Source organism: Periplaneta americana, chromosome 2 (assembly GCF_040183065.1).
Source record: "Periplaneta americana isolate PAMFEO1 chromosome 2, P.americana_PAMFEO1_priV1, whole genome shotgun sequence".
In the NCBI taxonomy this organism is placed as follows: Eukaryota; Metazoa; Arthropoda; class Insecta; order Blattodea; family Blattidae; genus Periplaneta; species Periplaneta americana.
The window spans coordinates 74195064-74203652 of NC_091118.1; positions in this window are offsets into that span (position 1 = coordinate 74195064).

The following is an 8589-nucleotide window of genomic DNA, read 5'->3' on the forward strand; positions in this document are numbered from 1 at the left end:
GAATTTCCACCACACTAGTCCCATCCTTTCTTCCCTGTTGTTAACTTTTACATATTCTTCCTGTCCCCATAAGATTTTCATTTCTTTGTTACTCACCAATTTCTTGCCATAACCAATTTAATCCTAAACTGCTTACATTATTTTCTAATCCTTTTATCTCATTACACTTAGTTTTCATCGGTTGTAGGAATCTTTTCAAGATATAATTTTCTTCTTTATCTATAATATAACCCAAAAATTTAATTTTCCTAACTAATATTGTTCCCCTACTACCCTCCATCTCTATTTCCAATCTGACTACTATATTTGAGGTATTCCATGGGATCTCCAAATATTCTTACAAAATGTATTTTTTTTTTATTTATATTTACTTCTGATAAGTACTTTCTCCATATCTCAACATCATATAATATCTTTCCTTCAATCATGGCTCTTAAATATCATTTCATCTTTTGCTATCTATGTTGGGCCATTTATTTAAACATTTGTCTATTGCTGTTAGTGCTACATTCCCTTTATTTACGGTACTTTAATTTTGTTCTTTCCAATATCCCTTACTACTCGTATCTAATATTACATCTAAATATATAAATTTGTTCACACTCCCAATTTGAATATTGTTTAGGTAGGCCTACCACTTTTATGTTTTACTCCACATTCCTCCTTTCTTGGATATTCACTCTTACGTTTTCTTCTCGTTAATTTTCCAAGTTCCAATTGGAACAAAACTTCGTAATCTTTTTGTAAACTTACTATGATAAATGACCCTATCGTGCAATTATCAGAAAAAAGTAATCCCGGAACTGACACATTTAAAATGGATGGGCAATGACAGTTTACTTCATTAATATTATCTAATATATCGTTAATGTATATATTAAATATATAAGGGCTCAGGTTACAATCTTGTCTTACCCCTCTAACTTGATTTATCTGTTTTTAGACATTTTCATCTGTTAATTTAATTCTGAAACCAATTTCACTATACAATGCTTTCGTATTCTGTATAAATTTTGTGTTCAGCCCGGTCTTTTCTAATTTGAGCTGAAGCTTCTGTCTATGAATAGAATCGAAGGCTTTTTCTATATCAACAAAACACCAATACATACATCCTCTTTTCACATTTAGGTATTTATCGTTTATGATCCTATTGATAAGAATATTGCCACTAGTTTTTTTCTGTTCTTGGAAATCACTTTGAAATTCTGAAGTTATTCTAAATTTGGCTAACCAATTCCTTATTCTTTTCGATAAAAGGCCAGAATAATTTTTTCCTAAACATGACAATAATGAAATTCCTCTATAGTTATTGGAATCCATTCTGATTAGTTATACCTATAATCTTACTTTCTTGTCTTCAACTGTACTGTTATAATTAACCCTATGTCTAATACTTTAAGCAGAGGAAACAAGATAGAAAATATCCCTGCTCCAAACTTCATAGTTGTATTTAGACTCATTATATCTGCAAGCTGTAGTAAAATAATTGCTTGTCATTCCTGACTTTCACAACTTTTATACAAGACACGTTTATATTTTGATTTTTAAATTAGAGTAGAGTGTAACATCCCTCTTATTAGACTTTGAAAACAGTGATAAAAACAAAAATAACAAAGTGTACTATGATACTGCCTTGAATTAAACAATTACTTAGAATGTTATATTGACAATGGACTACCATCTATGCTTTAAATGGAATTCAAACCAATATAACTTTTATTGAAAAACAACCTCCTGAATTTACAGGCTTCCATTAAAGGTACTGGTAGCCAATTTGACATACACCGTGGGTCACCTTTTGTATAGTAGAATCTTTCGCGTATTTTGAAGACACTTGGGAACATTACTAGTAACGCCATTGGTTATAGATTTTTTAAAGATTAGGTCTCCATTTTCCTGCCAGTTATCACCAAAAGATTTTTTTTTTTTTCAGTAACACATTCATATCTTTAAACTGTTGCTTCTTACACTGCAATACCAGTGCTATGATCCTCTGGAATGAACAGCTCTATTTTCTTTTCGTGTTTCAAAAATACTTTCAAGGGATATATGTCTGAACGATAGTGTACTTCTCTACATATCAGCACTGTACCAGAAGTTGTTATTTGCAGAATTACACGTTTTGCAGGGAGGAATATGAATATGAAATTCTAGGAATTAGGAGGCTTCAGTATTTCGCTTCTTCCTTGTCATTATTCCTGTTTGATACTGTCTCCCACTCAGAGCTCCTTCGGAGCAAACCCATTACAAATCTGTGGTGTTTGGGTAAAGGGAGATAAGTCATAAAAATGAGTTCGGAGATAAATGAAAATTAAACTTGGAACCCTTATTACAAATACATTTCTACACAAACAAAACACATCAACTGCTTGTATTCTTTGATTTTTGAACACCCACTTGTATAATTTAACTTGTGTGTTCATCTGGGGAACAAAACTCCACCTGGACAAAAAAATGACTTATACCCCTTTACCCGAACACCACAGAAATATCGTAGACGTGCATGTTAAATACTATATTTTGCCATGTAAGATGTTCAGGTTTTGATACTAAATCAACACAATTGAAGTTTTTACTATTATAGTTGCAAGCAGGCATCACTGGAGGAATGCTCGCAGTATGTCTTAAATAACAGATATTGTTTCTTATTGAGTTTATCGGCACTAGCCAATAGCTAAATCTGTACGAAGCTAGCCAGAATTTTGTCCCTCAGGAGTTTTATTACATATTAGTAAAATATCTACTCATTTAACATGAGAATATCAAATTAAATTTAAGTGCAATTTATTTTATTAAATGCCTTCGACCCTGGCAGGAATCGAACACATACAGAAAATCTTACTAATTGTACCAGCAGATCGACCTACTTTTTAAAGTAATAATGTAATATTAAACATTTTTTATTTTTATACTTCATTCCATAATGTCTGACAATGCTAAAACTACTCCTGCTGAATTGAAAGTTATCAACTGAAACAAGTATATGTCAATATTTAATTGTGTCGGTTGTAATTTCTTATTGTCAAACTACTGTATAATTTTGTTTTTTGTTACTTAGGCATCACGAGTAGACTGTGACAGCAAAGACTTGTGCTATCAGCAAGCTGCAACATATCGCTCAAACAGTCTCCACAAAGAGCGAACTAGAAAAGACATCAGAAAAATCTAGGAGCAAATTCCAGCTAAATGAAGAAGTCAAGGCAAGCTAATATTTGTATATTTGAAAATGAAAACCTCATAGTTATGTCATTTAGTAATTGATATTATGTGAACAAAAAATTCAGCATTTCTTAATTATATGCTTATAGCAGTTCTCAAATCATTTTAATTTCTTTGGAAGCTTATCTAATGGACTGGATACTTACATAAAATATGGAGTAGTAAAATTTACTGCTATGCAGTTTCTGTATGTATAATTAGAAGATGTACCTCCTATGCTCTCTATTAACTGACTGCTATGTATCAATCTAGGGACTATACAACAATAAATGAAGAAAACACAAAAAAACGGTCAGTACAACTTAACGGAAACAAAACAAACAAGCAGAAAGAAAAGAACGAACATGAACTAATCGTAGGCAGCCTAAATGTAAGAATCCTGAGGACGACAGAAAAATAAACCGAATTAGATCAAGCAATTCAGGAAGTGAAATTTGACGTTATAGGCCTATGCAAAGTGAGAAAAGAGGAATAGGCAATAATAGAAAAAACTAATGGTAATGTCTTAAGGTACGTTGGCCAAACAAAAGAGCAGAAGGGAATTGGCTTTCTAATAAATAAAAGGATTAAAAACTACATAGAAGAAATTAGAGGAGTTAGTGAAAGGATAGCGGTACTGATGTTAAATGTGAACAAACAAAAATTTGCAATAATTCAAGTGTTTGCACCAACAGATGCTAGCACAGACGAGGAACTTGAACAATTCTATAGTGAACTCACATAGAGCGCAAAGGGCATTAGTCATTGACGATTTTAACAGAAAAATAGGCACAAAAAACATGTTGAAGAAGAACCGATGGGTCCTCATGGCTATGGACAAAAGAATGGGAGATGGGAAAGATTGAGCCAATTCGCACAGGAGCACGAGCTGAAGATAAACAATTCATTCTATACGAAAAGCGCAGCTTCCAAATGGAACTGGCAAGCTTCAAATGGGAAAACGAGAAACGAGATTGATTTCATCCTAAGCAATAGCCTCAGAGGTATACGAGACGTGTAAGTGCTGAACGGGTTGAAGTTTGATACGGACCACAGACTCTTTCGTGCTTACATTAAACTACCCAGAAGGAAACGCTATTTCACACCCAACACAGACCAAATGCAGAAGATATTGAGAAGTACAGGATAGTATTACAACAGAAACTTGAACAATATTATATCGCAGAATCACGAGTTCAGGCTCTCTATAACACATGGAAGACAGTAACCTACAAGCTACAAAGGATTCACTAGTCAGAAATGGAGGGGTAAAGAATAGACATAAACTAAGCAAAAACACAATAAGCTTAATCGAAGAACAGGGAAGAATGAAAGCAGCCCAAGAGTACTCGTTAACAGAATATGCAGAACTAAACAAAAGAACGAAGAGAGAAATAAGAAAGGATCTAAGAGAGTATACTACAGACAAGACCAGGCTAATCTTGGAGGAATGCAGATCGGTAAATAAATTAAGGATCTACTTAAGCGAGGGTAAACATTGGATGGTGGGAGTGAAGGGGACTGAAAGAGGCAGGCAAGCCACGAGGAAAAATATAATAGACGCCTCCACGAAATTCTACAAAACTCTATATACAGGCACCCAAATGCTGAGAAGTGACATCGAAACCATGTATGCAAGGGAGGATGAAATTCCACCCATCCTAATCAGCGAAATCAGAAACGCCATAGGGCACTTGAAGAATGGGAAAACGACAGAAGAAGACGGAATACTCAACGAATGCCTGAAGTGGGGCCAGGAAGTAATAGTCCTAGCAGCTATAAAATTATTCAACATCATACTAGAAATGGAAGAGTTTCCCAGCCAGTGGCATAAAAACCACCATAATACTTCTACACAAGAACGGAACAAAAGATGACCTGAACAATTACAGACCTATCAGTTTGATGTCCAGCTTATATAAGGTATATTCACGAAGATATTGATAAGTAGATTAACTAAATTTTTGGACTAAAATCAACCACCTGAACAAGCAGGATTCTGACGAAGTTTCAGTACCATCGATCATCTACAAACAGTAAATCAATTAACATAAAAAGTCAACGAATTTAACATTAAAGTATATATTGCATTTGTAGACTACAGCAAGGCCTTTGACTCAGTGGAGCATTCTAAAGTTCTTGAAGCTCTAGACACAATGGGAGTTGAACACAAAATTATAAATTACTGGGCAAGATCTACATCAACAGTTATGCAAAAATCCGAACAGAGGTGGAAGGAGAAGCATTTAAATTAAGGAGGGGAGTGAAACAAGGAGATCCCATTTCACCGAAATTATTCATCTGTCTATTCAGAGAAATTGACTGGAGCAAAAAGAGATACGGGCTGAATATCTACAGTAGACTACCAAATTTACACTTCGCGGATGACATTGTACTTTTCGCAAAGTCAAGACAGGAACTACAACAAATGCTGACTGAACTCTACGAGAAAAGCTCATTAGTTGGGCTCCAAATGAACCCGGAAAAAACTAAATTAATGACAAATACAAACAAATCCCTATAACGATTAACAACATGACACTGGAATACGTCGCCGAGTATGTATACCTGGGGCAAATTGTGTCACTCTCCTGTAGGAGAGAGAAAGTGATACGAAGAAGAATGTGTTTGGCATGGAAAAAATTTGGAGCTTGAAATTCATCCTTCAAAACCAAAATATCAGCACCAAACTGAAATTTGAAGTTCTGAAAACCTGCGTAATCCGAGTAATGTTGCACGGATGCCAAGTTTTGTCTCTGACAGAGCAACAGAAAAACCTGCTTCGTGTGTGCCAGAGAAAAATGGAAAGAAAAGTCCTACAGCTGAGACTGCAAGACAGAATAAGAAACACCGAATAAGAAGTGGTATGCAGGATGCAGTAAAGCTGGTGCAACATCTCAAATGGAAATGGGCGGCGGACACGTGAGTAGGATGGACTGCAGCAGGTGGACATATGCCTCAACCATGTGGGACCCACGCATTGGGAAAAGAAGCAGAAGAAGTCCAAGGAGAAGGTGGTCGGATGCTTTCCAGAGTGCAGTGGACGAGAACAGTGAGAGACAGGCAGGCATGGGAAAGACTGTAAGAAATTACGAACACTATGTAAACTGTGAATAGTTTTGTATTGTTTATACACAGTTCTTTTTGTGTGTGTTAGTTTGGATAGTTTGAGCCCATGTTTAGCTGGCATAGTTCATGTATTTAGTTAGTATAATTTTTATGTTTAATTGTATGGTTTTTGTGTGTTTAGATTAGATAGTTTGTGTGTTAGACTATATAATTTATGTGTGCAGTTTGTATAGCTCTTCTGTGTTAAGACTATAATTTATGTGATCAATTTGTATAGGTTTTTGTGTGTTTAGTTTGTGTGTGAGTTAAGAGTGTATAACTGTAAAATTTGTTGTGTGTTTAGTGTTGATAGTTGTGTTCAGACTATAATTTATGTGTTCAGTTTGTATAGTTTTTTTGTGGGTGTTTAGTTTGTATAATTTATGTGTTTAGTCTGTACAGTTTTTCGTGTTTATATAGTTTGTTTGTGTGTTTAGTTTGTATAGTGTATAGTGTAAGCTCTCTTGGACTGGCTCCCCAAGTGTAGTAGACTTTAAGCTCATCCTACACTCCTGTAGGACGCTGTTGCCCTTATGGGATTTCAGGCTTTTCATGTTTAATATTTCATGTATCAATCTAAACATTCAAGTTTATTTCCTCCCCTTTCTTGCAATTCAGGAAATAAGTATGTCCGACCTTGTATATGACATGCTCCAGAATTTGTACAGTAAAGATCATGTACAGTACAGGCAAAAAAAACCCGGACTGACCCTTGTAGCTGATTTCAGAGCCTTGTTCACTCCAGAGCACGATAGACTGGTAACTAAGACTTTCGTGGTTCGAATCCTGCATGGGAAGAAAACTTTTTTTTGTTCCTTATTCAAATTTATTCCCAATATTTTTCGATTGCTGGTAAAATTCATGTTGTGGGAATAATAAGTTAATTAAGTAGTAAAATATTATAGTAACAGCCATCTTCTGTTACAGTTTTTCTGCCATTTTGTTGTTTACTTGTTTTTTTACGCCACGGGAATTGTTGTAGCCTTCTTTTACAGCATTTTTTGTTCATATGGTTATTCTCTTTTATTTGCAGTGTTGTAATATAATTATTGTTATCTATAGATTTGTATTACTTATTGGATGCTACATTGTTATTTATTAAAGAGACTGTAAAATATTGTGAAAACATTTATTAATTTAATGTGCAGTTACCAATCCCAAACCAGTCCGATACTTTATGCAGAAGATGTGACGTTTTTATCCTGTCATTGGCTTCGGATATGACAGAACCAGTCACAAATACAGATGAGCTGAAACAGTATTTTCAAGTATCTTGTAAAACTATGACCGTGACATCTGAATATGTGACTTATATCGGTGCTTTGAACATCATGTAAGGCCAGGAAGTTCATGCCATAAAAACCTACTAAATATGTATGCAAGTATGTCTTCAAAAACCTTAAAATATGCCAATAATTATGCACTAATAAAATTCTATATTCATTGATATAAATAATAAATAATAATAATAATAATAATAATAATAACAGGCAATAAATGTAATAAAATTATAGGTCAAACTATATGCGATTAAACTTACATTTACTGTTGACAATGGCACACTACTTTATCGTGAGATACGCTAGCTGCGCCGCGAAACTTTCAAAACTTTTCTGGTAAAAATAATTATAATAATTTCACTCAATACCAATGAGACAGGAAATTGTCCACATGATTTACCTACAGAAGACGAGAAAAGATGTTCTTTTTTAAGAGAATAAGTTGAACTAGAGCTTAGGGAAATAAAGATTCGGGAAGCAACAGTTGATGGAATGTCCGCTGAAGCAGTGAAATACTTGGGTGAAGATATGAAGGAAATTCTGTCATTATGCAATGAAATATATGAGAAAGGCGAATGGCCTGAAGATTTTACAGAGACAGTGTTGATTCCAATACCGAAGAAAAACAATTCCAAGAAATGTAACGAGTTCAGGACTATCAGCCTGATATCACACTCGACGAAGATTCTCCTGCGAGTACTGAATTGACGTTTATATTCTAAGATGGAAGGACAGTTGGAAGAAACGCAGTTTGGCTTCAGGAAGGAAAAATATACGAGAGATTCAACTGGACTGCTGTGAACAATTGGCAAAAGGATACCTCGAGAAGAATAAAGAAGTGTATATAGTATTTGTGGATCTGGAAAAGGCATTTGACAGAGTGAACTGGAAGTAACTTACAGAGATTCAGAAGAAAATTGGTGTGAATGGGAAAGAGAGGAGGCTGGTCAGTAATATTTATGTAATACGAGTCAAAATGAGAATAGGACAAGAAATGTCAGAA